General features: G+C 38.7%; 1 protein-coding gene and 1 pseudogene across 13 annotated transcripts in view; both read right to left on the bottom strand.

Annotated features, from left to right (window-relative positions):
- The window catches only part of Erc1 (ELKS/RAB6-interacting/CAST family member 1), a 350,007-nt gene that overhangs the window by 115,647 nt on the left and 207,290 nt on the right, over positions 1–27,070 (bottom strand). The window lies entirely within an intron of this gene.
- Positions 20,460–20,556, bottom strand: LOC142856664 (U6 spliceosomal RNA; annotated as a pseudogene).

Genomic DNA, 27,070 nt, shown 5'->3' with positions numbered 1-27,070 from the left:
AGGAAATAAAAAAGAGCCTAATACTAATTGATTAATCAAGCATTATGAGCAGGCCTGTATATTCTGTACTTTCATATGAACTTCTCACAATTTATTAGACAGGCGTTTAGTACTTTAATTTGTACACATGAAATTGGGAGAAAAATAAATGATTATATCATACATTGTATAATTAAATCCAGTTCTAAGTTGAAAGCTCATGCTTCTACTGCTATAGTAAAGAAACATTTAAAATATTAAAATGGTATACAGGTGATACATTCACTCCCCCACCTCTGACCATGAATATTAAATCTTTGATCTCACACATCTATGCATGTGCTCTACCACTATAAACCCAGGTCCCATTCACACAGGTTTTCAAAAAGTATAAAAAAATACATAAACACAGTCAAACATGACAATGCACACCTATAATGCTAACATGGAGGGAGCAGGATCGAGATTCAAAAGCAGCTTGGACTACATAGTGAGATTCTGTTTCAAAGCACTGTGTATGTAAACACACACAAATACATACAGTAAAAACCTTCAGTCATGCTTGTTCTTCACTGTCCAAGCCTAATGATCACTATATGTCTGTCTTCAAATGTCCTTCTTTTGAAACAAACAGTATCACACAGCTTCTGTCCTGCTGTTCTCATTTAATGGTATCAACTAGAAGGTATGAGTGGTGATACATACCTGAAATCAATGTCAAACAAAAAAACAAACAAGAATCAACATGAATTATGAATGCATATGTAATCCTGAGCTTCTACTTTGTGGATTTTATTCTACAAATGCACACATATGAAAAAACTGTGGTTTAAACTTATTTTCACTTATCAAAAATCTACATTCATATAAGCTTATTACCTTATAATAATTATGTAATAATGAAATGCTAAAAGTAATTAAATTATCTACCAATAGAAGAACAGCTAAAGTATTGTGGAATAATGCTGCCAAGGAGAGACTTAACAGTGGCAGAGAAGGACAGCTCAAATGGAAAAATAAGTTAGCAAAAACTCAACAGATGGATATACAGATACTGACCAGTACATACGGTAATGTGATGAAACAGTAAAACGCTACAAAGGGAGAGCCTAATGTTAACAGCAATTTAGTAACAGGGATAGAAATAAAGTATGTATGCCAGGCAATGTTGGCACACATCTTTAATATATCCTAGCTGGGTGGTGGTGGCGCATGCCTTTAATCCCAGCACTCAGGAGGCAGAGGCAGGTGGATCTCTGTGAGTTTGAGGCCAGCCTGGTCTATAGAGTAAGATCCAGGGCAGACAAGGCTGTTATACAGAGAAACCCTGTCTCAAAAAACAAATAGTAATAATGACACCAACAATAATATATCCTAAAGAAATATACTTACATATGCAAAAAGGAAGACTACTGATAATCTCTAACTGCAATACACCAAAACAAAAGGCTATCAATAAACAACATAAATATTCAAGTTGACAAATAACAAAATTTAGATTAAAAGTATGTATTAAAGACATGAACCCGGAAAGGGACTGTAGAGGGTCCTCCACAGTCTCATGTCTGAATACTCAGTCTCCAGCTGGTGGTGCTGTCTGGAGAGTTAGGAGGTTTGGCCTTTTTGGAGGAGGTGAACTTTGGGAGTTTAAAGGCTCCAGCCATTTCAAGTTAGACCTCTGTTTCGTGCTTCCAATTCCAGATGTGAGCACTCAATTTCCTGCTCTCACAGCCAAGGACTTGCTCTGCCATCAATGCTCTAACCCTCCAGAACTCCAAATCAACTCTTCTAAAAGTTGTCTTGGTTATGATATTTTATCATAGTAACAGAAAAGTAACTAATACATAGGGAAAACGAAAAGGTATAATGGGGACAGAGGACAAAAATGCATGCAACAAATTCTGATTTATTTGTTTGTTTACCTACTTATTTAATTTTTCACTTCATTTATTTTTAAGATAGGTTCTCGTGTAGATGGAAGAGGGAGGGGGTGTCACAAATTCACCAAGAAGGGGAGGATGATCTTGAACTTCCTGATCTCCCTGCCTCTGGGATTAAAAGTGTGTGCCCCTCCACACGTCTAGTGTTGTTGTTTTATATGGTACTAGAATTCAAACCCAGAGCTTCATGCATACAAGGAAAAAACACTCTACCATCTGAGCTATGCCTCCAAAGTTCTGCAATGTTTAAACTCCAACCAGGCAATGGTTTCCAGGCTTCAGGTCATTTACCAAATGTGGGGCAGGGTAAGTTGTCCAAAACTTTGGTCTTGGGGCTGATGAAATAGCACGGTGTTAAACCAAGCCTGGCAGCCTGTGTTTAATGCCCAGAACCAACATGGTGGAAGAAAAGAGCCAACTTCAGCAAGTTGTCCTCTGACCCCCAAATGTGCATGCCCTGGTCCCACCAAAACAAATAAATATTAAAAAGAAAATTTCAGTTTTGTATATTCAGCAAAAAAGACAGAAAGCCAGCATTTGGGCAAATATTCTCCTTAAAGCAACACGGAACTCTGTCCACATATATGACAAGGAATAAAAAATAAAAAAACCTGAATCTTTTGCTTGCTTGTTTTTTGTTTTTGTTTTTTGGGTTTTTTTTTTTTTTTGGTAGAAAAACAATGTAGCTCAGGTTGGCCTCCAATTTGTGACTCTCTTACCTTGGCCTCCTGAGTGCTGGGATTCCTGCCTGGCTCAAAAGTGACAGTTATGTTCATAGAGCCACTGGACAGTGTTGTTGTTGGCTTTTAAACATAGGCAATGGGATTGACATTAAGACTAAAATCATCATTTTCTAATATAAAATAGTAGCAGTGGTAGGATAAATAGTGTGAAGCACTGGTTACTTCGGAAGTCAGGAACAAGGACTGAAAGGTGGCTTACTTTGCCACCACCCCTCCTCTGTTGAGGATGAAGTTTTCTGGCAAAATCTTTTCTATAACCTCTCGTTCGGCATAACAAAACTGTGAATCACACAGTAAATTCTTGGCATTAACCTGGCGGGGGGGGGGGGGTGCTTAGAGTTGCTGCTACTCCTAACACTGAACTGTTCAGCAAATGGCTTGCTGGACCATAAACTAGCCTCTGTGGAGGGCCCCATGGCGACACCCACACACTCTGCTGCTCAGGGCCAGCCCCCCACCCCCACCCCATCCTCCCAGGGCTTATTCGCAACTCCAAATGCTCTGCCAGTTTCTCTTGGCTCCAGAGACAGCTTCACCTGCAGGGTTTCATTTTTCTGCTTGACACCTCAGTGTTGATTTTCCTATACAGTACAAAAGAGCCCTCTCCAGCGCTTCTCACACAATTACACAATCACTCCATTGTAACTCAGGAGAGGATTAATGATTGGGTTTTATTTGATTGTAGTTTTGATTAATCCTGACTGTTTAATTTGTGACCTTTGCTGGAATCCCAAGGGCTGGGAATCAGAACACGCACACTGTACCACTGTACTTGGAGCAGTCTGAGCTTGCCAACTTATTCCATGCCTCATTAGCCACAAAAGCTATGAAATTTTAGTCCAAAACCAGCTTCACTTTTTTCAGAGTTTGGGTACAGAATCTTGTAGAGCTTTTCATTTTTATTTAGATATGGTAAGCTAGTAATTAGTCCATCCTGGTTATGCTCCAAAAGCTCTAATTCCAACTGGCAGGTATCTTAGTAAAGCACCAAATCCAAGTAAACCACATCACCATGGGGCTGCCCTGGTTTCCCAGGGCACAAAATCATTATTTGTGAAGAAAGGGTGTGTATGCGGGAGAGATCTAGGGTTTTGGGGTTTTTTTTTTTTCACACACATTACAACATCCTGTGACAAATGTTACTTTGGAATCATAACCAAATCTGTATCAATAAATTCAACCTATCACATCAAAGAAAGAATGCTGTAATTTTTAGTTATTTACTATCTGAGAATCAAGGCTCTGATATTTCCATGAACTATTCCATAATATCCATAAGCTTTATAAAAACCTTTCATTTTATGCACCTCCAGAGTCAACAAACTATGAGACTCATCATGCAAAAGAAATTCTTTGACATGATATGCAAATGACCAGCTGACTGATAACTTCACGAGTGTGCTCTGCTTAGAGTTGGTATGGTCCACCCCACACTGTGTGATCCAGCAACTCAAGCTCAGTGGTTTGGTTTTTTAAATCGTATTTTTATAGATCTATCTTTCAGTGACCTTAAAGGTATTTAAAAGTAATTCCAGTTCCAAGCACTTCAAACAAAAAAATACTATTATCTTTTCCCTAGTTCAGAGACAGCACTCCTCCCCCACACTGACACAATATTCTCCTCTAGACAGGAAGTTTCAAGTATGTTGCCCAGGCTGCCCTTAAGATCCTGGAGTCAAGTCATTTTTCTGCTTCAACTTTCCAAGTAGCCAGGACTTGGACCTAGCAGTCACAACAACTATAAGTAATGACTTACCCATATTCTTTTTCTAAAACATTCAGCATTAAATTTCACAAAAATAATTTTTTCATATACAAGTTTATCATTGGAACATACCACTGTAAAAATACATAATTATGATTTCAAAAGTAAGTGGAATAAAAATATTGATAACAAACATAGCTTAGTAACATAACTCAACAAACTAACTGAAACGTATATGGTATATCTGAGTAATCAAATAACTGCTCTTATTTTATGTACATTCTAGGTATCATCCGGTATGGTCAAGTCTCAATCTGGTTAAGAGTTAAGTAGAAGTTTGTCAAAAGAACTTATTAAAAACATAACAGAAACACACACACACACACACACAAAAAACAGCATTGAGTTAGGCGGAAAGTATTTATTAGCTTGTAAGAGATGTTTCCTGTTTGAAGCTGTGGATCCTATGTGCTTGTTATTTGGAAATGTGATGAGAGTCAGGTGTCAAGACTCACTGAGTCATTCAGTACATGCAAACCCAGAGCTGTCTCTTCTATCCTATCACACATCAAGAATATAAACGAACAGACTATTGCATAGGGAGAACTGAACTAGAAAAGGAGTGAGTCTGTGTGTAAAAAGAGGCACATCTCCATGTTTTAAAATACTGCAGAGTGTAGAGGCTGGGGATTTGGTATACACCTGAGTCTTAATGGATTTTGTTGCTGTTGCTGGTTCTGTTTTTCTGAGACAGGCCTTTGCTATGTAGCCCTGAGCTATGTACCTCTGACTGACCTGGAGTCCTGCAACTAGACAAGTTAGGCTTTGATTCCTGCCTGGGTGTTGAGATTATAAATGTGCACCAACATGTGTGGCCTTTAAATATCTGCCTATGTGTACAAGGTCTTTGAGTGAATCCTCAGTGCTAGGAGAAAACAAACAGCTATAGGTATGGTGTTCACTGCCTGAGAGCCAGTGGACAGTAGATGGAAGGAAAAGCTTCTTATAGCATTAGACCATCAGGCAAATTACCCATGCGCACGTGACAGATATATCATACAGAGACACACAATAAACAAATAAAACAGAAAGAAACTCATACAGATTTGTTTCAAAAAGTTTCCTAGCAGGGCAGTGGTGGTACACACCTTTAATCCGAGCGCTCAAGAGGCAGAGGCAGGTGGATCTCCATGAGCTTGAGGCCAGCCTGGTCTATACAGTGAGTTCTAGGATGGCCAGGGCTAGACATTGAAACTCTGTCTTGAAAAACAAAACAAAACAAAAAACCCAAACAGTTACCTATCTGTGTCTGTAGTGGCTGGAACGAGACTGTCCACCACAGGCTTGAGCATTTGACACTTGGGTCTCCAGCTGGAGGAGCTGTTTGGGGAAGAAGAGGAGGTGTAGTCTTGCTGTACGAAACATGTCACTAGGGGCAGGCTCTGAACGAATACGGCACTGGCCCATTTCTAGTTTGCCTGCTTTTTTTGTGTCAGCAGTAAAAGATGCATTCCTCAGCTTCCTGCTTGTGCCACGGTTCCCCACCAAGGGACTCCTGGATTCCTCAGTCAAAATAAGCTCCATTGTAAATTGTTGTGATGTTTTCTCACAGTGGCAGAAAAGGAAATAACTATACTATCTATTTTAAAGATTTGACAATATCTTTGAAACACAATTTGGGAGAGTAGGAGGGGACATATTAAGCTGGATATCAGCACAAGCTGGCTCCATTTCCTTGCTTTTGTAAATACATCAGCAACAAACATGGATTTGCAAATGGAGTTCTTTGGGTATATACACAGGGGTGGAATAGCAGGATCATACGGTAGTTCTATTTTCAACTTACTGAAAAGCCTCCAAACTGACTTCCACACTGTATTAACCTTTACTACACCAGCAGTGAACAGAGTTTCTTCTTTCCCCAACTCTCTCCAGCATTTGCTGTCAGATATCTTGATGATAGACTTGGGTGAGGTGGTAGCAAACATTTGTTTTGTCTTTCCCTCATAAATAAGGATCTTGAACACTTTTCAATAGTTATTGGCCAGTTGTATTTCTTCCTTTAAAAACTGACTACTAATTTCATCAGCCCACTTGCTGACTGTTAGTTAGGTTTCCTTGGTGTTTGATTGAAAGTAAACTTCTAATAGATTCATGAGGAAAATAGAGTTCATCAAGATGGTGATGACTCAGCTTAAAAACAAACTGAATAAATCAAAAGAAATCTTAGAGTCAAGAAAGGGATCAACCAGAGACAACATATGAAATATTTATAAGTCAAAAATACTCTTTTACTTTCTTGACAAAGATATGGATGCAAAGTCAGTCCAGGGGTTTTAGGAGGTCACAGCAAGCATATCATTCCCTTTACAACAATTTCTTTAGCTTGTCAGATGCTGAAGATGCCAGGAGGGCAGTCTGCAACACCAGCTTCAGAACACAAACTCCAAACTAAAATCAAATGGATATCAAAGACTCCATTTCTTCCCCTGGCTATTGATGGAAGACTGTACACAGCAGCCACTCACGGCAGAAAGTTCATGCCAAGGAGAAATTCCGCTACCCAACCCTGCCTAAGATGCAAAAGATGCTGGTAGGGAAGAAAGAGCAAGTAGTTTCCAAAGAGTGAGACTATGTATCTTGGATAACATAAATAATATTTTAGTGCTACATAGTAGAAATTCAATCATCTGAAGCCAATGGAAAAGCTTTTGTATTACTCAAGTCTAATCAAATTTCATGCCAGTCATAAGTGAAAACATTTTTCTTGTATAAGTTTATCTCTATAGGAAGAAAGAAAAGCATAACTGGTCAAGTGAAATAGCCAGAAGAGGGCTGGAGAGATAGCTCAGAGGTTAAGAGCACTGACTGCTCTTCCAGAGGTCCTGAGTTCAATTCCCAGCAACCACGTGGTGGCTCACAACCATCTGTAATGAGATCTGGTGCCCTCTTCATGTCCAGCAAGCATACAGACAGACAGAACACTGTATACATAATAAATAAATAAATTTAAAAAGAAAAAAGAAATAGCCAGAGGAGTATCAGTAACCTTATGAAGTAATCATTCATTTCTGGACAGACAGTGGAATAGTGCTTGCAAATTTCAAGTCACTGACAGCTACCATTTCCAAGAAATGCTGGCCTAAAGCAGACTTAGTTAGCCAAATCTTGATTTGTCTATAATGTAAGAAACATCATTAGAATTTCATTCACTTAGAAACCAGCCCTTTCAATAGAGACTTACAGTTTACTATTGCTTTTCTCTAATTCCTATATATCCTAGTCTTTAATTGTTGAGACTCTAATGAATAACAAAGCAGTAATTAATAACCAAGTGTTATTTTAAGTGCTTGACATATATTATCTCCTTTAAAATCCTCTAAAACTGGGCCCTATTCCCAATTTTACAGATGTGGACACAGGAAACTGCCAAAGAAATAGTGAAGACTATTTTAAAATCCAGTTGGGGCCCAGAATTCTGTGCCCTTAGTTAGTTTCTTTCAGTCAGGAGAGTCCTAAGGACAATACTTTAAAACATGATTATCTTCAACTGGAGAAAGGAAAAAAGTAGGTAGAGAAGGGGAAGGGGGGAGAGAAACGCCACTATGAACTCAGAGCATTTGTTATGGTTTACATCTTAAATATTTCCCAAAGGCTCATGTGTTGAAGGAAGGTACCCAGCTGATGGTGCTTTTAGGAGGTCATGAAATATTTAGGTGGGGGTTATTACAGGTGTGTCCTTGAAGGAGATATGAGACCCTGGACCTTTCCTTCTTTACATTCTAGCTGCCAGCAACATGACCACCTTTCCTCTGCTATGTCTTCTCCACTATGTCTTGGCATAGGCCTAAAACAAGTGCACCAAGTAACCAAGGACTGAGGCTACTGAAACCTCTGAATCCGTGAGCCAAATAACCCTTTTCTCCTTTAGACTCTTTAGTGTTTTACAACAGTGATGAAGCTCACCAGTGTGGCATCACTTTATTACATATCTTTCCATGTGTCTATGTGAGTTATATGCTAGAACTCTTAATGGGGTCAGAATAAACAAACCAAAAACTGGAAAGTCACTGGCCCTCATTAATATGCCATCCTACTTCTATACAATTAGGAAAGGATCCAAAATTATTCTGTTATCAGAATGATAAACCCTTTCTCCTACAATGTGTCATACTAATAGTTAATTCTAAACTAAAATGTAATGACTACGCACAATTATATAATCTTACTTTGTACAATGTGAACATGGTTCCCAAATTGTGGACTGTGGTATCCCAGTGAACTCACACGTAATTGCAGAATATTTTAAATGTTGGGCAAAACACAGTGATAGGTCAGATAAGGCACAGATTACTAGGTCAGTGTGGGATTGTGCTGCAGTATTCTATCTCTGTGAAGTTTTCAATGGCTGCTGTATGTTCGGGTCTGTTTGGGCTGCTATTACAAACTTAAACTTGTAGTGGTGTAAATGAACGGCAGACAGAAATTATAATAAAATATTCAGCTTTAATAAGGGAAAGACTTACAGAACCGAAGTTCCAGCGGAGAACAGCAAAGCAGAAGGGAAGGGGGGGGGGACACACCAGCAATATTTATTAGTAAAAAATATCCTCAGGGGACTCCGCCCTACAAGCAAGGTGATTGGTTAAAGCTACCCTTACATAAACTATAAAAGCTAAAAGGATAGTTCTGTGGTATAGTGCTTCCCTAGCATTCCCAACGCCCTAGGTTCAATTTCTAGGACCACAGACCCAAACAAAATAAAAGCTCCAGCAAGATTAAGAGCAACAACATTTGTTTGCATTTCTGGAAGTGTGAAAGTGCAAGATCAGGGGCTGGCACACTGGTTCATGGCTGCCACTTTCCTGCTGTTTTTCTCACATGTTGGAAGAGATAGATACTGTGGGTTCTTTTGTATGGAACACACCCCATTCATGGGCTCTCATCAGCATGACCCCTTGGCAGAAGCCCATTCTTATCACTACAACTTTAGGGATGAAGATTTCAATATAATGGTTTAGAGGAGACAAAGATTGATTCTGATTATAAAAATAAGATTTTAAAAGTTCAGCTCCACATTGGACAAAAATCAGCGTGAATCAAGAAATAAGTGTTCAATATAACGCATAGGCCTGAAGACTATGCAATACTCAACAAGCACTTATTGAATGAGCTATTATTTAAAATGAAATTATTTCCTTCAATATATTATTAATATATATCTCTTTATTCTGACATGATTATGAAATTGTTGGGACATATTTAAAATGTAGGAACCTAAGTGCTGTTAGGAAATTTTGGTATTTATTTTGGCCAAGGAATGATGAGAACTTTGCTGACTATGCTGGAACCAAGTTTTTTTTAAAAAATATTTATTTATTTAATATTCTGTGTATGTCTGCAGGCCAGAAGAGGGCACCAGACCTCATTACAGATGGTTGTGAGCCACCATGTGGTTGCCGGGAATTGAACTCAGGACCTTTGGAAGAGCAGGCAATGCTCTTAACCACTGAGCCATCTCTCCAGCCCCTGGAACCAAGTTTTTTGAAACCTGTATTTTAATACGAAAATATGGTTTTCCTTTAGACAATAATATGAAAAAGCCTATCACCTAAAAGTGAAGAAATTCTAAGTATTGTAACTGCATCTAGAATATGAAGAGCTTTAATTTTTAATAAAATATCCTCACTATAATATAACTGACCCCCCCTTTCCATCCTGGGTCTTTATCTGCTGCAAAATGCTAACATCTAAGGGGAATTTGCGTACTAACTAGTCACTACTACTCATAACACCATCCTACAGCTGAGGAAGAAACGTTCTCAGCGGAAAAGCTGACACTACAACAGCTGCTCAGCCTCACAGCATCTCTATCCCCATCAGAAACTACGATCCCACTTCAAAGCAATACTGCTGTTTTCACTGCACTTAAACAAAGCCGACCCACACACAATGACCATACACAATAATGATCTCCGAGATTTATCTCCTGACATTCTAAGCCTTGCTTTCAGTGTTGAGGTGAGATTTATAGTGAACCAAGTTGCCAGGGTTCATACTTCATTATATCTATAATAGAACACAGCAATACCATGCTATTTTCATTATAGATTAATTCCATTCTAGTCGATGATATATTCAGTACCATGTAAGTTAAAAGCCTCTTTTTACATTGTTTTAAAAAGTTAAGATGGAGGAAGAAGACGACAGTGAACATGAATCTAAGCTAAACAGCAATTTATGAATACTTGCTTCTGAATTTAAAAAATCTTAATGAATCATAATCTTCCCCCAAACAGTGACTGATCACAGTAAAGATGTTCTGGCATTGGCCTAACATAAATACAAAAGATAGCTCTGGAGCTTCCTTGTGCTTTGCAAGTGAAGATGTAGTCACTGGCTGGCTATGGGGACACACAGAAAACAAAAGACAGTGAGTGGGCAAGAAGCAACAAGAGTAAAAGACCTTCAAACCAAACAGCCCCCAGAGCTTGGCACAGAGCAGTGCTTCAATAAATGCTCACAGGTGCCATATACCACAGTACCGAAAAACACCACCTTATCTAACATTAAGCATAGGAACTGTGTGGACTAGTATTCAGCACACCACCAAACAGACAGAGGGACTGGAAGGAGAAAATACATGTTAACCAAGAGTAAAATCACAAACAAGCTATTTCATAAATGCTTCTTAAATTTAATTATTTTTTATTTATTAGTTCAAATTAACTGACTGGACAGTTATTTTCCAGAAAAAAAATGCTGATGTTATTTTTCTTTTCATGATAACCTAGAGAACCTGGTAAGAGCTGAGGTTTGCAAAAGCAGCCATCTTCTCACGATAGAGAACAACGTGAGCAAGGGCATGTAGAAGGCTCTCCAGGGCTGTTCCTGCTCCAGAAGTCCACCACCACTTCCAAGAGTAATGCCTACTAGGAAGGGGGCATCTGAGGCAAAATCACCCAACTGTAATCATATGTAGTTCTATTGTTTGTATGAGATTTGAATACCAACTTGCAAGTCTTATGTAACTACTGGGATACATTGCAACAGACAGAATAACCTTAAGATGAATAATCAACAGATTTAAGTTACCATAGATCTGCTATAACAAGAAGACTCATCCTTGTCAACAAATCTTCCGAATGGGTCAGAGCCACCGCACATTGTTTTATCACAATAAGGCTTCTTCATAATAGTCCAGTTTATCTCCATGGCATCAGAATTGAAATAGTAAGGGGTTTAATCACAGTGACCTTGTTGATAAGCTAATATAACAACTAGACCTAGAAATAAAAGTCATGTCCTCTGTACACTGTGATAGGCAAGATGCAAATATGCAAGCCTTGTATGACTGTTCTTGCTCCCAGGAAGTGAGAGCTACAAGAGGACTGCTTCTTTAGGCTGCCAGTTCTACTTCAATATTAATGTGTTAAGCAATTACCACATGGAATGGTCCCTTTAATGCCACCTGGTCTACTTCCCAGCAGTGAGCTCCACTCCCAGGCTTGTCATGGCTCATTTAAATAGCACAGTGTGCTCCCTCTACAAGCCTGTTCCTAGAGCGTCTGGAGTTTAAGATATAATGAGATACGAAGGTGTTTATCATGAGGTATACTGGAACTCTGAGCCAAAGCAACAGGAGCTGGACGTTATGAGCAGGCTGGGAACACTAAGAGACTTTTTCTTTAAAGAACACTGAATAAATAAATTATTCTACAAGACACATAAACTTTAAGCAAAGGAAAAAGTTTCAAGCAGAAGTAAGCCTTACAGAATCTTAGAGCACAAAATAACACTTCAGAAATAAAATGAGGAATGGAAAATCCATCTTTCATCATTGTCTTTTTCTTGCTTTTCCATACGAAACTGTTGTACATAGGCGATGCAATTTTACTCATCCCATAAGTAATAGGAAAATTTTTACAAGAGCTATTTTATCTAAAATGCAGAAAACAAACTCATACAATGGATGCTTAAGGCAAAAAAAAAAATTTAAAAGGGAAATGGATGGGAAAAATACTACAAAGAAAATAAATTAACTTTAGCTTGGAACTTCAGTTTCTAAAAGACACCATAAACTCAGCAATCATGAAGCCCCCCTGTGTGTTCTGAAAGGTAAAAGCACAGGACCTGCACAAACAGAAAGGGCTTGAGTTAGGGCACGAATGACGGTGGAAGCAGAAATGGTTCATGGTGATAAAAACTGAGTTCTAGGTCTTACTAAAGAGTAGGGAGGGAGTTCAGGGTTTAAGATAAGGAAAGATGGATCTAACTGTTTGTTTAAAGGGCTGCTTGCTAGCTCCTGGCTATTCAGCCCCGAAATAATCACACAGAAACCATATTAATTAAATCCCTGCTTGACCCATTAGCTCTAGCTTCTTATTGGCTAGCTCTTACATATTAATTTAACCCATCTCCATTAACCAGTGTATCACCACAAGGCTGTAACATACCAGGTAAAGTTCTGGTGTCTGTCTTCATGACTACATTGATTCTCTCTTTTACTCTGCCTTCTTTCTTCTAGCATCCAGTTTAGTTTTCCCTGCCTAGCTCTATCAGGTCAAGCTAGGTTCTGTGGTATTCACAGCATACAGAGGGAAATCCCACATCAAACTGTTGAATAGTCACAAATGTTGACTCTATTTGTAAAGACAGAGAACACCAGAAAAACTTGCTGCGAGCACACTGCAACAGCAAGAATCCTAGGTGTCCACAGCAAAGGCTATTGGTAGAAAAGAAATAATTGTGAGAAATCCCAATATATAAAAGGTATATACAGAGTTTCACACACAGAAATTAATATGGGAAGACAAGAAGTCCCTCACAATCAAAGGAAATTGATCATCCTCTGTAAGGAAAAGAAAGATTCAATAGCAACAAAAGCACTTTAAAGGGGTTGGAGATGTGTGTGTATGTATATTTCAGTGAAACAGAGCTAGCTGAACAGGTACCCTGAAATAGAAGTTTCAACAGAAAACAAGATCTCACATTCTGTCTTAGTTAGGGTTTACATTGCTGTGAAGAGATACTATGACCATAGCAACTCTTACAAAAAAAAAAAAACATTTAATTGTGGTAGCTCACTCACAGTTCAGAGGTTGAGTCTATTAGGATGGCAGGAAGCAAGGTAGCATGCAGGCAGACAGCACGCAGGTGCTACTGCAGGAACATCTTGACTCACAGGCAACAGGAAGTAGTCTGTCTTATTGGAAATGGCTTGAGCATAAATGAGACCTCAAAGCCCATCACCACAGTGACACACTTCCTCCAACAAGTCCATACCTCTCCACCAAACCTATACCTCCCATTTGGTGTCACTCCCTTTGGGGGTCATTTTTTTTTTTAAATCCAGCCTTACGGAAAGTAATAAAAGGAAAATCACAACCCAAGGAATCCAACATTGCCAACACTGCCTACAATAACTCAGGCATCTAGCGACCCTTCACCAGCACAACTCAAAGAAGGGAGACACACATACTCTACTACCAAAAACAGTAAGAATAACCGGAGTAAACAACCACTGGTCATTAAGTTCACTTAATATTAATGGACTCAATTCACCCATAAAAAGGCACAGGCTAAGAGACTGGATATGAAAACAGGATCCAACATTCTGCTGTTTACAAGAAACACACCTCAACTACAAAGACAGGCACCTACTCAGAGTAAAGGGTTGGGAAAAGGTTTTTCGAGCAAATGGTCCTAAGGAACAAGCAGACGTGGCCATACTAATTTCTAACAAAACTGACTTCAAACTAAATTCAATCAGAAGAGATCGAGATGGACATTTTATACTCATAACAGGAACAATTCATCAGGATGAAGTCTCAATCCTGAATATCTATGCCCCTAATATAAAAGCATCCACTTATGTAAAAGAAATATTACTAGAACTCAAGGCAGACATCAAACCACACACACTAGTAGTAGGAGACTTCAACACACCTCTCTCACCAATGGACAGGTCAATCAGACAGAAACCTAATAGAGAACTAAGAGAATTATTGGAGGTAATGAAGCAAATGGACTTAACAGACATCTATAGAACATTCCACCCAAATAGGAAAGAATATACCTTCTTCTCTGCAGCTCATGGAACCTTCTCGAAAATTGACCACATACTCGGTAACAAAGGAAACCACAGATACAAAAAAATATCAGTGTCCATCTGTGTCTTATCAGATCACCATGGATTAAAGTTAGAATTCAACAACAATGCTACCCCCAGAAAGCCGACAAACTCATGGAAACTTAACAGTCAACTACTGAACCACACCTGGGTTAAGGAAGAAATTAAGAAAGAAATTAAAGTCTTCCTTGAAATTAATGAAAATAAAGAGACAACATACTCAAACCTATGGGACACGATGAAAGCAGTGCTAAGAGGAAAGTTCATAGCACTAAGTGCCCACTTAAAGAAAACAGAGAAAGCATACATTGGAGAATTAACAGTACACCTGAAAGCTCTAGAAAAAAAAAAAGAAGCAGACGCGCCCAGGAGTAGAAGAAGACTGGAAATAATCAAACTGAGGGCTGAAATCAACAAAATAAAAACACGAATCAAAGAAGCAAAAAGTTAGTTCTTGGAGAAAATCAACAAGATCGACAAACCCCTATCCAAACTAATTAAACGACAGAGAGAGAACACACAAATAAATAAGATCAGAAATGAAAAGGGGGACATAACCACAGACACAGAGGAAATTCAGAGAATCATTAGATCTTACTACAAAAGCCTGTATGCCACAAAGCTGGAAAATGCAAAAGAAATGGACATTTTTTTAGATAAGTACCATATACCAAAGTTAAACCAAGACCAGGTGAACAATCTAAATAGACCTGTTAGTCACAAAGAATTAGAAGCTGTTATCAAAAACCTCCCTTCCAAAAAAAGCCCAGGACCAGATGGTTTCAATGCAGAATTCTATCAGAACTTTCAAGAAGAGCTAATATCTATACTCCTTAATGTATTTCACAATATAGAAACAGAAGAGTCATTGCCAAATTCCTTTTACGAAGCTACAGTTACCCTGATACCAAAACCACACAAAGACCCAACCAAGAGAGAATTACAGGCCTATCTCACTCATGAATATCGATGCAAAAATTCTCAATAAAATACTGGCAAACCGAATCCAAGAACACATTAGGAAAATTATCCATTATGATCAAGTAGGCTTCATCCCAGAGATGCAGGGCTGGTTCAACATACGAAAATCTATCAATGTAATCCACTATATAAGTAAACTGAAAGAAAAAAACCACATGATCATTTCATTAGATGCTGAAAAAGCATTCGACAAAATTCAATACCCCTTTATGATAAAGGTCTTGGAGAGATTAGGGATACAAGGGGCATACCTAAATATAATAAAAGCTATTTACAGCAAGCAGACAGCTAACATTAAATTAAACGGAGAGAAACTCAAAGCCATCCCACTAAAATCAGGAACAGGACAAGGATATCCACTCTCTCCATACCTCTTCAATATAGTGCTTGAAGTTCTAGCAATAGCAATAAGACAACATAAAAGGATCAAGAGGATTCGTATTGGAAAGGAAGAAGTTAGCTTTCGTTATTTGCAGATAATATGATAGTATACATAAGCAACCCCAAAAATTCTACCAAAGAACTCCTACAGCTGATAAACACCTTTAGTAATATGACAGGATACAAGATCAACTCCAAAAAATCAGTTGCCTTCCTATACACTAAGGATAAGGAAACAGAGAGGGAAATCAGAGAAGCATCACCTTTCACAATAGTCACAAGTAGCATAAAATATCTTGGGGTAACTCTGACCAAGGAAGTGAAAGATCTATTTGACAAGAACTTTAAGTCTTTGAAGAAAGAAATTGAAGACGACACCAGAAAATGGAAGGATATCCCTTGCTCTTGGATTGGGAGGATCAACATAGTAAAAATGGCAATTCTATCAAAAGCAATCTATAGATTCAATGCAATCTCCATCAAAATCCCATCAAAATTCTTCATAGATCTGGAAAAGACAATAATCAACTTTATATGGAAAAACAAAAAACCCAGGATAGCCAAAACAATCTTATACAATAAGGGATCGTCTGGAGGCATTACCATCCCTGACTTCAAACTCTATTACAGAGCTACAGTATTGAAAACAGCTTGGTATTGGCATAAAAACAGAGAAGTCAACCAATGGAATAGAATAGAACCCACAAACCTATGAAAAGGTGATTTTCGATAAAGGAGCTAAAAGTATACAATGGAAAAAAGAGAGCATCTTCAACAAATTGTGCTGGCAAAACTGGATGTCAACCTGTAGAAGAATGAAAATAGATCCATATCTATCACCATGCACAAAACTCAAATGGATTAAAGACCTCAATATCAGTCTGTATACACTGAACCTGATAGAAGAGAAAGTGGAAAGTACTCTACAACACGTGGGCACAGGAGATCACTTCCTACGTATAACCCCAGCAGCACTGACATTAAGGGCCTCATTGAATAAATGGGACCTCTGAGACTGAGAAGCTTCTGTAAAGCAAAGGACACTGTCACTAAGACAGAAAGGCAAAACACTGACTGGGAGAAGATCTTCACCAACCTCGCAACTGACAAAGGTCTGATCTCCAAAATATATAAAGAACTCAAGAAACTAGACCATAAAAGGCTAATCAACCCAATTATAAAATGGGGCACTGAGCTGAACAGAGAATTCTCAAAAGAAGTACTTCAAATGGCCAAAAGACACTTAAGGTCATGCTCAACTTCCTTAGCGATCAGGGAAATGCAAATCAAGACAACTTTAAGATACCATCTTACACCTGTCAGAATGGCTAAAATAAAAAACACCAATGATAGCCTTTGCTGGAGAGGTTGTGGAGAAAGGGGTACACTCACCCATTGCTGGTGGGAATGCAAATTTGTGCAACCACTTTGGAAAGCAGTGTGGCAAGGTTTCTCAGGAAATTCGGGATCAACCTACCCCTGGACCCAGCAATACCACTCGGGAATATACCCAAGAGATGCCCTATCATACAACAAAAGTATATGCTCAACTATGTTCATAGCAGCATTGTTTGTAATAGCCAGAACCTGAAAACAACCTAGATGCCCTTCAATGGAAGAGTGGATGAAGAAAGTATGGAATATATACATATTAGAGTACTTCTCAGCAGTAAAAAAGAAGGACTTCTTGAATTTTGCATGCAAATGGATGGAAATAGAAAAACACTATCCTGAGTGAGGTAAGCCAGACACAAAAAGAGGAACATGGGATGTATTCACTCATATTTGGTTTCTAGCCATAAATAAAGGACATTGGGCCTATAATTAGTGATGCTAGAGAAGCTAAATAAGAAGGAGAAGCCAAAGAAAAACATATAGGCATCCTCCTGAATATTAACCTTCATCAAGCGATGAAAGGAGACAGAGACAGAGACCCACATTGGAGCACCGGACAGAAATCTCAAGGTCCAAATCAGGAGCAGAAGGAGAGAGAGCACGAGCAAGGAACTCAGGACTGCGAGGGGTGCACCCACACACTGAGGCAAAGGGGATGTTCTATCAGGAACTCACCAAGGCCAGCTGGCCTGGGTCTGAAAAAGCCTGGGATAAATCCGGACTCACTGAACATAGTGGACAATGAGGACTACTGAGAACTCAAGAACAATGGCAATGGGTTTTTGATCCAACTGCACGTACTGGCTTTGTGGGAGCCTAGGCAGTTTGGATGCTCACCTTACTAGACCTGGATGGAGGTGGGCGGTCCTTGGACTTCCCAAAGGGCAGGGAACCCTGATTGCTCTTTGGGCTTACGAGGGAGGGGGACTTGATTGGGAGAGGTGGAGGGAAATGGGAGGCGGTGGTGGGGAAGAGACAGAAATCTTTAATAAATAAATTAATTAATTAAAAAATACGTAAAAAATTTCCTTAGTTATGATAAAAGGTAAATTAGGCATAAAACTTTAGACTCAAAGGGATAAGATAAATGATAGAATATTTTCAAAATACAAATGGACTGGATATTGCAACTCTAATTCCTACTAGATAACTGTTTCTGTTATATATAATTTTACTATGTTAAAGTAAAAACCTTTCTTTTTAATTAAATACAAGGGGAAAATGTTGTGGAAAAATCCTAATGTACACTGTGAAGATGTGTTGCAATCATTGTTAATAAAAACTAAATTGGCTGATGGCTAGGGGAGAATTTATAGGGTAGAGAGAATGCTTGGGAGAAAGGCTAAGTAGGAGGAGAAGCCATGAGATGCAGAGCAAGCAAGAAGAGAAGTACAAGTTGTTTGTGGTTTAATCCCAGCACTCAGGAGGCAGAGACAGCTGGATCTCTATGAGTTTGAGACCAGTCTGGTCTGTAGAGTGACAGGCGCCAAAGCTACAGAAAAACCCTATCTCAAAAAAGCTCAAAAAACAAAAATAAAACCAACAACAAAAACAAAGCTAGCTAAAAAAGAAAGCCTGAGACATTGGTTGAGCACTTGAAATTAATAATAAACCTATATGTAGTTATTTGGAAACTGGCTGATGAGACAGAAAACTTCAACTACATTATTCATTCCCCTTGCCCACCAACCTAACTTTCTGTCCTTTTTCATTTCTTAAAAAAAATGAAGTACAGTTAGTACTGTCCTATACACTTGGATATGTGGCCTTCCACTGGGGTATGTTGAACCCACCAGGTGCCACACCTTTACACAGGAAACGGTTTTGAGACAACATCTCACTGTGTAGGCTTAGCTGGCTTTGAACTCAGAGAGATGCCTCTGCCTCCTAAATGCACACAAGCATCACCACCATGCCTAGCTTCCAACATGTATTTTTAACATCTTTATTGAGAATTGAGTCCTGAAGATACTCTGATTCAAATCCCCTTAATGTTTCACTGCTTCACGTTTTCATTTATGCAAACAGCATGTCCACTGTGTTATAACGGAACTGTATTATGCCTGCAGTACTGCTCCACACTTAGGTTTCTTTAGGCATTTATAGTTTTATAGTTTATAGTGCTACCATATCAATTTTAGAACTTTTTCTCTAGTTCTGCAAAGGGTTGCTCTTAGTATTAAAATAACCCCTATTACAGTGAAGGCTAAATTTCTTTATTTGTATGACTGTTTCTTATAAAATTGGGTACCTCAACAGTTGGAGGCATAAACTTACAAACAAATATCCCCTTGATCAATGTAATTGGCCCCATAACCTCATAGGGAGTAAGACTATTAGGAGGTGTGGCTTTGTCAGAGTGGGTATGGCATTGTTGCACGAAGTGTATCATTGTGTGGGGCAGGCTTTGAGGTTTCCTATCTCAGGTATCTCCCAGTGTCTCAGTCCACTTCCTGTTGCTTTCTGATCAAAATGTAGCCAGCATAATGTCTGCTGTGTGTATGCCACTATGCTCCTCACCATGCTCCCACCATGATGATAATGGACTGAACTTCTGAAACTAAACAGGCCACCCAATTAAATGTTTTTCTTATAGGAGTTGCTGTGGTCACAGAAATAGAGACCCTAAGAAAGACTATCAATATGCAGTAGGGATTCTGATTACTTTCATTCGTTTATTCTGTTTATGTTTTCACATGTGAAATGAGTCTCTTACAGGGAGCATTGTGTTTGATCATGCTATTTGTTAAGCAAGTCTGTATTTTTATTTATTTTATTTTATTTTTTTTTCTTTTTTTTTTTAAAATATTTATTTATTATGTATACAGTGTTCTGTCTGTGTGTTGCCTGCAGGCCAGAAGAGAGCACCAGACCTCATTACAGATGGTTGTGAGCCACCATGTGGTTGCTGGGAATTGAACTCAGGACCTTTGGAAGAGCAGGCAATGTTCTTAACCTCTGAGCCATCTCTCCAGCCCGCAAGTCTGTTTTTTTTTAGTAGAGAATTAAGACTACTTACATTCATGGTTACTGTTAAAAGCTATGTCCTTCCCTTCTGTTTATTTTATTCAGATAGTTCTGAATTTATTTTTCTCATTTCGTTCTCTTACTTTGTCAGCCTAATGCCTTATTTTATTGGTAATTTGCCCCCTACTTTTCATTACATATCTATTTTTCTAGTGGAATTTGTTCATACTTTTTTATTTTTAATGGAATGCTTCACAAATTTGTATTTTATCCTTGTGTAGAAGACATGCTAATTTTCTCTGTATTGTTCTGTTTTAGCAAACACACATCTGTTCTTTTAAAAATCTGTCTGTGTGCACGTATGGCACTTGTCAGGAGATCAAATGACAACTTTAACCATGTGAGTTCCAGGGGCTGAATTCAAGTTGTCAGGCTTGGCAGCAAACACTTTTACCTATGATTTAAAAGCCACAGTCTGAGAGTTTAATATTGCCTGTTCCTTTGCTGTAAGGTGGTGCAGGCGCTTGGCATTTAACTTTCTGTAGAAAATGAACCCACAGATGCACAGTGCACTTTAAGTACTGCCTATATAAATAACACTAGGGTGGAAAAACAAAGCCCAAGAGTATTCTAAATACATCTGTAGTGATCCTATAGTACTGTACATTTCACCTGTGTGTTGACAGCATCTATAAAATCCTAATTGTTTATTAAGCTCTTACCCAATATGGGAAATGTCTTATTTAATTCCAACTAGATTATGCTATTTTCTGAATGACTACAATTAACTTTAAAATTTTATGTTATGAATTTAAATGGTAAGTTAAAAAACTTTCATAGGTAAGGTTGTAGAAGGCGGAGAAAAAAAATCTATTAAATATAGACCCAGAAGTTGAATCAACAAGGAGAAAGAAGTAGTAGCCAGCATAGATCTACCAGCTGACTGATGGAAAGCGTTTTGTTTGTTTGTTTGTTTTTTTAAATACAGGCTGGAGAGATGGTTCAGGAGTTAAAAGTATTTGTTGCTCTTCCAGAGGATCTGAGTTTGGTTGCCAGCACCCACATGAGGCAGCTAACAAACTCCTCTAACTCCTGATCCAAAACCACTGAAGCTTTGGCCTCTGCAGACCTGCCCACGTGACATACACTCAAATAACAAGAAAACTGCTGTAGGATAATGGTCTCGTACTTCGTAAAGGTTTGTAACTTGTATTTTAATAAAATGCGGATTGGCCAGTAGCCAGTCAGGAAGTATAGGTGGGGTGACCAGGCAGGAAGTATATATAGGTGGGGTGACCACAACAGGAGAATACGGGGAAGAGGAAAGACACAGTCTGCAGTTGTTATACAGATACAGAGGAAGCAAGATGAGAATGCCTCATTGATAAAGATACCAAGCCATGTGGCTAACATAGACAAGAATAATGGGCCAATTCAAGATGTAAGAAACAGTTAATAAGAAGCCTGAGCTAATAGGTCAACCAACCAGTTTATAACTAATTTAGACCTCTGTGTGTTTCTTTGGGATTGAACAGCTATGTGACCAGGCGGGTCAGAAATTTCAGCCAACAGAAAATAATCATAAATCTTTTTTTAAAGGAATGGAAGGGTTTTCTGAGCTTTGTTTTGACTACTAAGAGAGAGGGGAATGCTAACTGAATTCAGAGCAGAGATTGACCCAGCTTGTTAGAATCTCCATAACTTAAATTTAAATTAAACATGACTTAACTTAAAATAAAAATTACTATAATCATTAGCCTTGTTACTTTATTATTCTGTCCCGCCTCCTTTCATTCTTTTTTCTTTCTTGGGGAAAGAGGCTAACATAAAAGGGCAATAAAAAAATAACAGTTAACTAAACCACAGCATAAGAAGGACAAGAAGACCACTGTGGGATTTGCAAATAAAAACTGTTCCTTCTCCTTAAGTTTGCTTAACCAGCTCAAATGTTCCTAATGAAGAACTGGCAGGCCACCAACTGCACAATTTTACATCTCCCTGAACTCATGGCTGCCACTTATCTGTAACAGATGCTCCAAAGTTATAATCATAAATGCTAGAGATGGAAAAGAACTATTAGGTCATTTTTCTTGGTTTGATGAGGCCAGGATTGTTCCATAAAACTGGACAATTCCAGTGATTTACCAAAAAAATTATATAAATGGGTCATTGCTGTCTTGAGAAAGATGATTCTTCACTCTGGGTACAGAGCCACACAAAAGAATGGTTAGGCCCATTTCTTTTGGCAGTCTTCTATTTCTTTGACACCTTGAACTCTCTAGTTACACTGAGAAAGCTTTTGGTTTCTCTAGTTATTAATAATTTAATAGGTTTAAAGGATTTTATTTTTCTTATGAATTATCACCAGGAAAAAAAAGTTTATTATTAACAGTTTACTGTACAAGAAGCTATTCTCAATTCTATGTAAGCAATCCACTGATCTTTTATTATGAAAGACCATCCTTCTAAAAATGAGAGTAGTTGATGCCTAAAGAGGCTAAATAACTTGCTGTAGTCACAGAATGAAAGAGTGCTAGAGTGGAGCTCAGGTTCAGGCTCTGTTACTGATGGGATATGCTCTTACCAGTCACTAAGTGCGCAGAAACACACATCATAAGTCTCACATAAATTAATAACAAAGAACATTCTGCAAATTCTCAAAAACAAGATGCACCACAGTCAGGATGATTAGAATTGAGCCAACATATGGAGTAAAGGAGACTGGACAGAATAAAGGAAAGGTCCTGACTTTGTGTGTTGGCTAACCTTGGCTGTCAACTTGAATACACGTGGAATCAACAAAAATCCAAGCAGCTGGGCACACCTGTGAAGTTTCTTGATTGGATTATTTCAGGTGGGAAGACCAGCCTTAAGTCTAGATCTTCTGAGGTTGGAAGACTTCCACTCCCCTACCATACCCCTCAATCTGAACCATTTGAGCGAGGATAGACCCACCTTAAACCTGTGCCACACCTTAGTGGCAGCCTATGTAAAAGGACATTAAAGAAGAACATTTTTGCTTTTTGGCTGCTTGACCTCTCTCCCCCTCTCACTGGCTTACCTATCCTGCTGCAGAAGTATTCCTTAGCTGATATTAGAATCAAATTCTTTGTTGTTCCAGTGTATACTGAAGTCAGCTGATATATACAGCCTCATGAACTGAACAACTATTGCAGTTTTTGGACTTTCTGTTGGGAAATAGCCATTGTTGTGACTAGTCGGACCACAGCATGAAAGTCGCTCTAATAAACACCCCATAAAAGGAACTGAAAGTTCACTGCAATCAGAACCCTTAGCATGTCATTTATACTGTTTTGTGTTTAATTCAACCTGGGTTAAGTGCACAGTTTTTTTTTAAAATATTTATTTATTTATTATGGATACAATATTCTGTCAGTGTGTATGCCTGCAGGCCAGAAGAGGGCACCAGATCTCATTACAGATGGTTGTGAGCCACCATGTGGTTGCTGGGAATTGAACTCAGGACCTTTGGAAGAGCAGGTAGTGCTCTTAACCTCTGAGCCATCTCTCCAGCCCCCAAGTGCACAGTTTTTAATAGATTTCTAAATCATTGTATTTCTGTGCTACACATTAGAAACCTCTTTTTTTTTTTTTTTTTTTTTTATTCTTTCTGCTTGTTTTGTTTTTTTGAGACAAGGTTTCTTTGTGTACCCCTGGCTGTTCTGGAACTTGATTTGTAGATCAAGCTGCTCTCAAACTCAGAACTCAGAGATCCGTCTAGGATCCGAGTGCTAGGATTAAAGGCATGTACCAAACAATACCCCCTGGCTAGAAATTCACATTTTAAAAAAAAATGCTTAAGTGTTTTACATTATGCTGCAGATGAAAAGAATACTAACAACTTGTATTTTGTGTACTGGGAGAACCATATGGACTGATCAACAGGCCCCTGGAGAGAAACCTGTTGAGAACCACCATTTTCTCTACGCACGCACTGGATGGAAGTCAGGCATATCACAACCAGATGTTTATTAGAAGAGCACTGGATAAGCTCATTATTGCAGTATGGAAACATAAGATTGTTGTAGGAGAATTATTTGCACTTCCATCCCACTGCTGTGGCAATAAGTCCACTGTGAATCACGCATAGAATAAGTGATTGGCTGACCAGGATCAGCCATCGAGTTGTTAGAAAACTGAGGAAGTCAAATAGAGAGACAAGAAGAGAGGAGGGGCTGGGTGTAGTTTTCTGGGGCTTTGGGATGGGAAAAATGTAGAGAATAAGGTAAGTTGATCGATCCTCCACTGTTCCTTGAATTTATCAGGTTTTTTATCTCAATTGCTAGTTCCCAACTTTTATTAACACTGAACGATTTAGGTAAACACTGCATTTGGTATCCAACACGCGTTGCCTTAGATCACACCTAGGCAGTTAAGCAGTCACAACAGCACCAGTCCAAAGCACCCCACTGCCTACTGGCTCTGTCCTTCAGGCTGTGCCATGCACTAGCACACTGTGCCCCATCCACACTGCCCATGAGCAGGTATCCTCAGATCAGCTGTGCCCCACCAGTAAAAGGCAGTTTGGTCCTCTCCAATGCTGTGTCCCAGGCAAGAGGGTAGCTCCTAGGGCTCACCCCCTCTCCCCACACTGTACCTGAGCAGCCACAAGGCCTACATGTGCAATTAGCAGGGCTCAGGGCACCCTGCTGTCCCAACCCTCCCTGCAGGCACAATCAAACATCAACATTGAAGCTTATTCCACCCACCCTGCATAGCTCTGTTGGTGCTGTTATGGTGAGACAGCTGGGAATTCCTAAAGGGGAAATTAGGGTTTGTGTTTTTTTTTTTTTAACAAAAAAAAGGGAGTTATCTTTCTCATGTTAAAAATCAGAAATACCACAATGCAGGGAGTTAAGACCATGTTTTGTGCTACTATGCTTATAAATGCAAAAAAAAAAAAAATAAAGGGATAAATCACATGGCTGGGATTGACAAAATACCAATTTAATTTATTATTAGTTTGGTGATTTGTACTTTATCCCTAAAAAGATTTGATAAGTATGACAAATATGAAAAATTGACTGATAAGATACAAAACTTAGAAAAACTGACTATTGATAAGATGCAAGCTTTAGAGAGACTTAACACTGATGAGATACAAGCCTTAGCAAGACTTATTAATGAATATAATGAAATTCTGAATGATAAGACACAAGCCTTGGAAAGAAGTACTTATAAAAATAAAAAAAAAATTCAGAAACAGACATAGAAATTTAGAGCAGAACTTACCATACCATTATTGCATTATGAAATTGAAGAAGAATGGCTAAGGATATTAGAAAACCAACTTTAGTTTATCCAGTTACTCTAAAAGATGACAGGCATCCCCAAGGCTATGTAGAAGGTAACTGGAATCCTGTAGAAGTTTTAGACTGAAGAGACACTAGGTTTTGATCCTAATACATGAACTGGCTTTGTGGGAGCATAGCCTGTTTGGATGCACACCTTCCTGGTCCTGGATAGAAGTGGGAGGACCTTGGACTTCCCGCAGGGCAGGGAATCTGGACTGCTCTTTATTCTTGAGAGGGAGGGGGAATGGAGTGGGGGGGGAGGGGGAGAGAGGGCGAAGTGTGTGAGGAGGGGGAGGGAAATGGGGAGGAGGCGGAAATTTTTTTCCTTTTTCTTCAACAACTAAAAAAAATAAAAATAAACACAAAAAAATAAAAAAATAAAAATGATAAACAACAAGATTCCAGTAGAGGTCACTGCCACCTACTTCAACACCAGAGGAAGGAGGTGGCAGGGTTTTAATTGTGTGTGTGTGTTTGTGCGCGCCCGCTCGCATGGGTGTGTGTGGACGTGCGTGCATACATGCCTGTGTCAGAGATGGTTGTGAACCACCTAGTATGGGTGTTGGGAGCACAGCTTCTGTAGGCTCTCAGAATAAACGGCAAGTGCTGTTCCCCTCCAAAGAAAAAAAAGAGATTATAATATACTTTAAAAAAAAATCCAAGAAACTGGTAAACTTTTGTGACATGTGATTTTCTCAACTGATGTTGTTTTTTTGTTCCATTCCTCTTAATGTTGTGTCTGTAGGAATTGGGTGAGTTTTCACTTAGGAAGTAGCTCCTACTTTACAAGAATGTGGTTAATACTCCTATCATAAGTATCTTGGCACAACGTGAATTATAATATTATGGATTACAAAAAAAGGCCTGGGAATAAGTGTTTTTATAGTGTGCTATGAAAATAATGGAGATAGGCAAACTGATCTTTTATTGATTGATTCAAGTTGAATGTATTAGATTATACATAGTGTTTAATTTGTTAAATAAGTCATATTTTCAGTTTTAAAAGTCGAAAGAGCTTCTCATTTAGTGAACAAATAGCTGAATATTACTGAATTATATCCTTTTCTTGTGAAATAAAAAAAAAAGAAGCAGTCCTGTCATATAGTATGCATTCACCCTAAGTGAAGCAGATGTTAAATTTATGGGTACCTTGAAACAGAACTGTCCCAAAAGCTGGCCCTCAGTTACAATGGAAATAGAACCAAACCATAGGGCTAGAGATACAGAAATTTCCCAAACCAGCTCATCAGAGAAGGCCATTGTGCTGATTTGCAGACAGTCTAGATTTGATGATCACCCCTTGGTGCTCTGTCATACAGGAACTTTAATACTTGGGACAGGGTTGAAGAATTAGGAAAGAGAATTGAGTCATTTACTAAAGGTATACAAGGCCCAAAAGAATCCTTCAGTGTTTTTGCTTTTTTTTTTTTTTTTAAAACAAAGATAAACTTGAGCTCTAAAATAGAAAGATATCAGATCCAGAAGTTAGAGAAAAATCAACGGAAACTTTGGCTTTTGGAAATGCTAATTCA

The sequence above is a fragment of the Microtus pennsylvanicus genome, chromosome 8, assembly GCF_037038515.1.
Source record: "Microtus pennsylvanicus isolate mMicPen1 chromosome 8, mMicPen1.hap1, whole genome shotgun sequence".
NCBI lineage: Eukaryota > Metazoa > Chordata > Mammalia > Rodentia > Cricetidae > Microtus > Microtus pennsylvanicus.
Note: the sequence above shows the minus strand (reverse complement) of the source record. Positions and strands in the feature narration are given on the sequence as shown.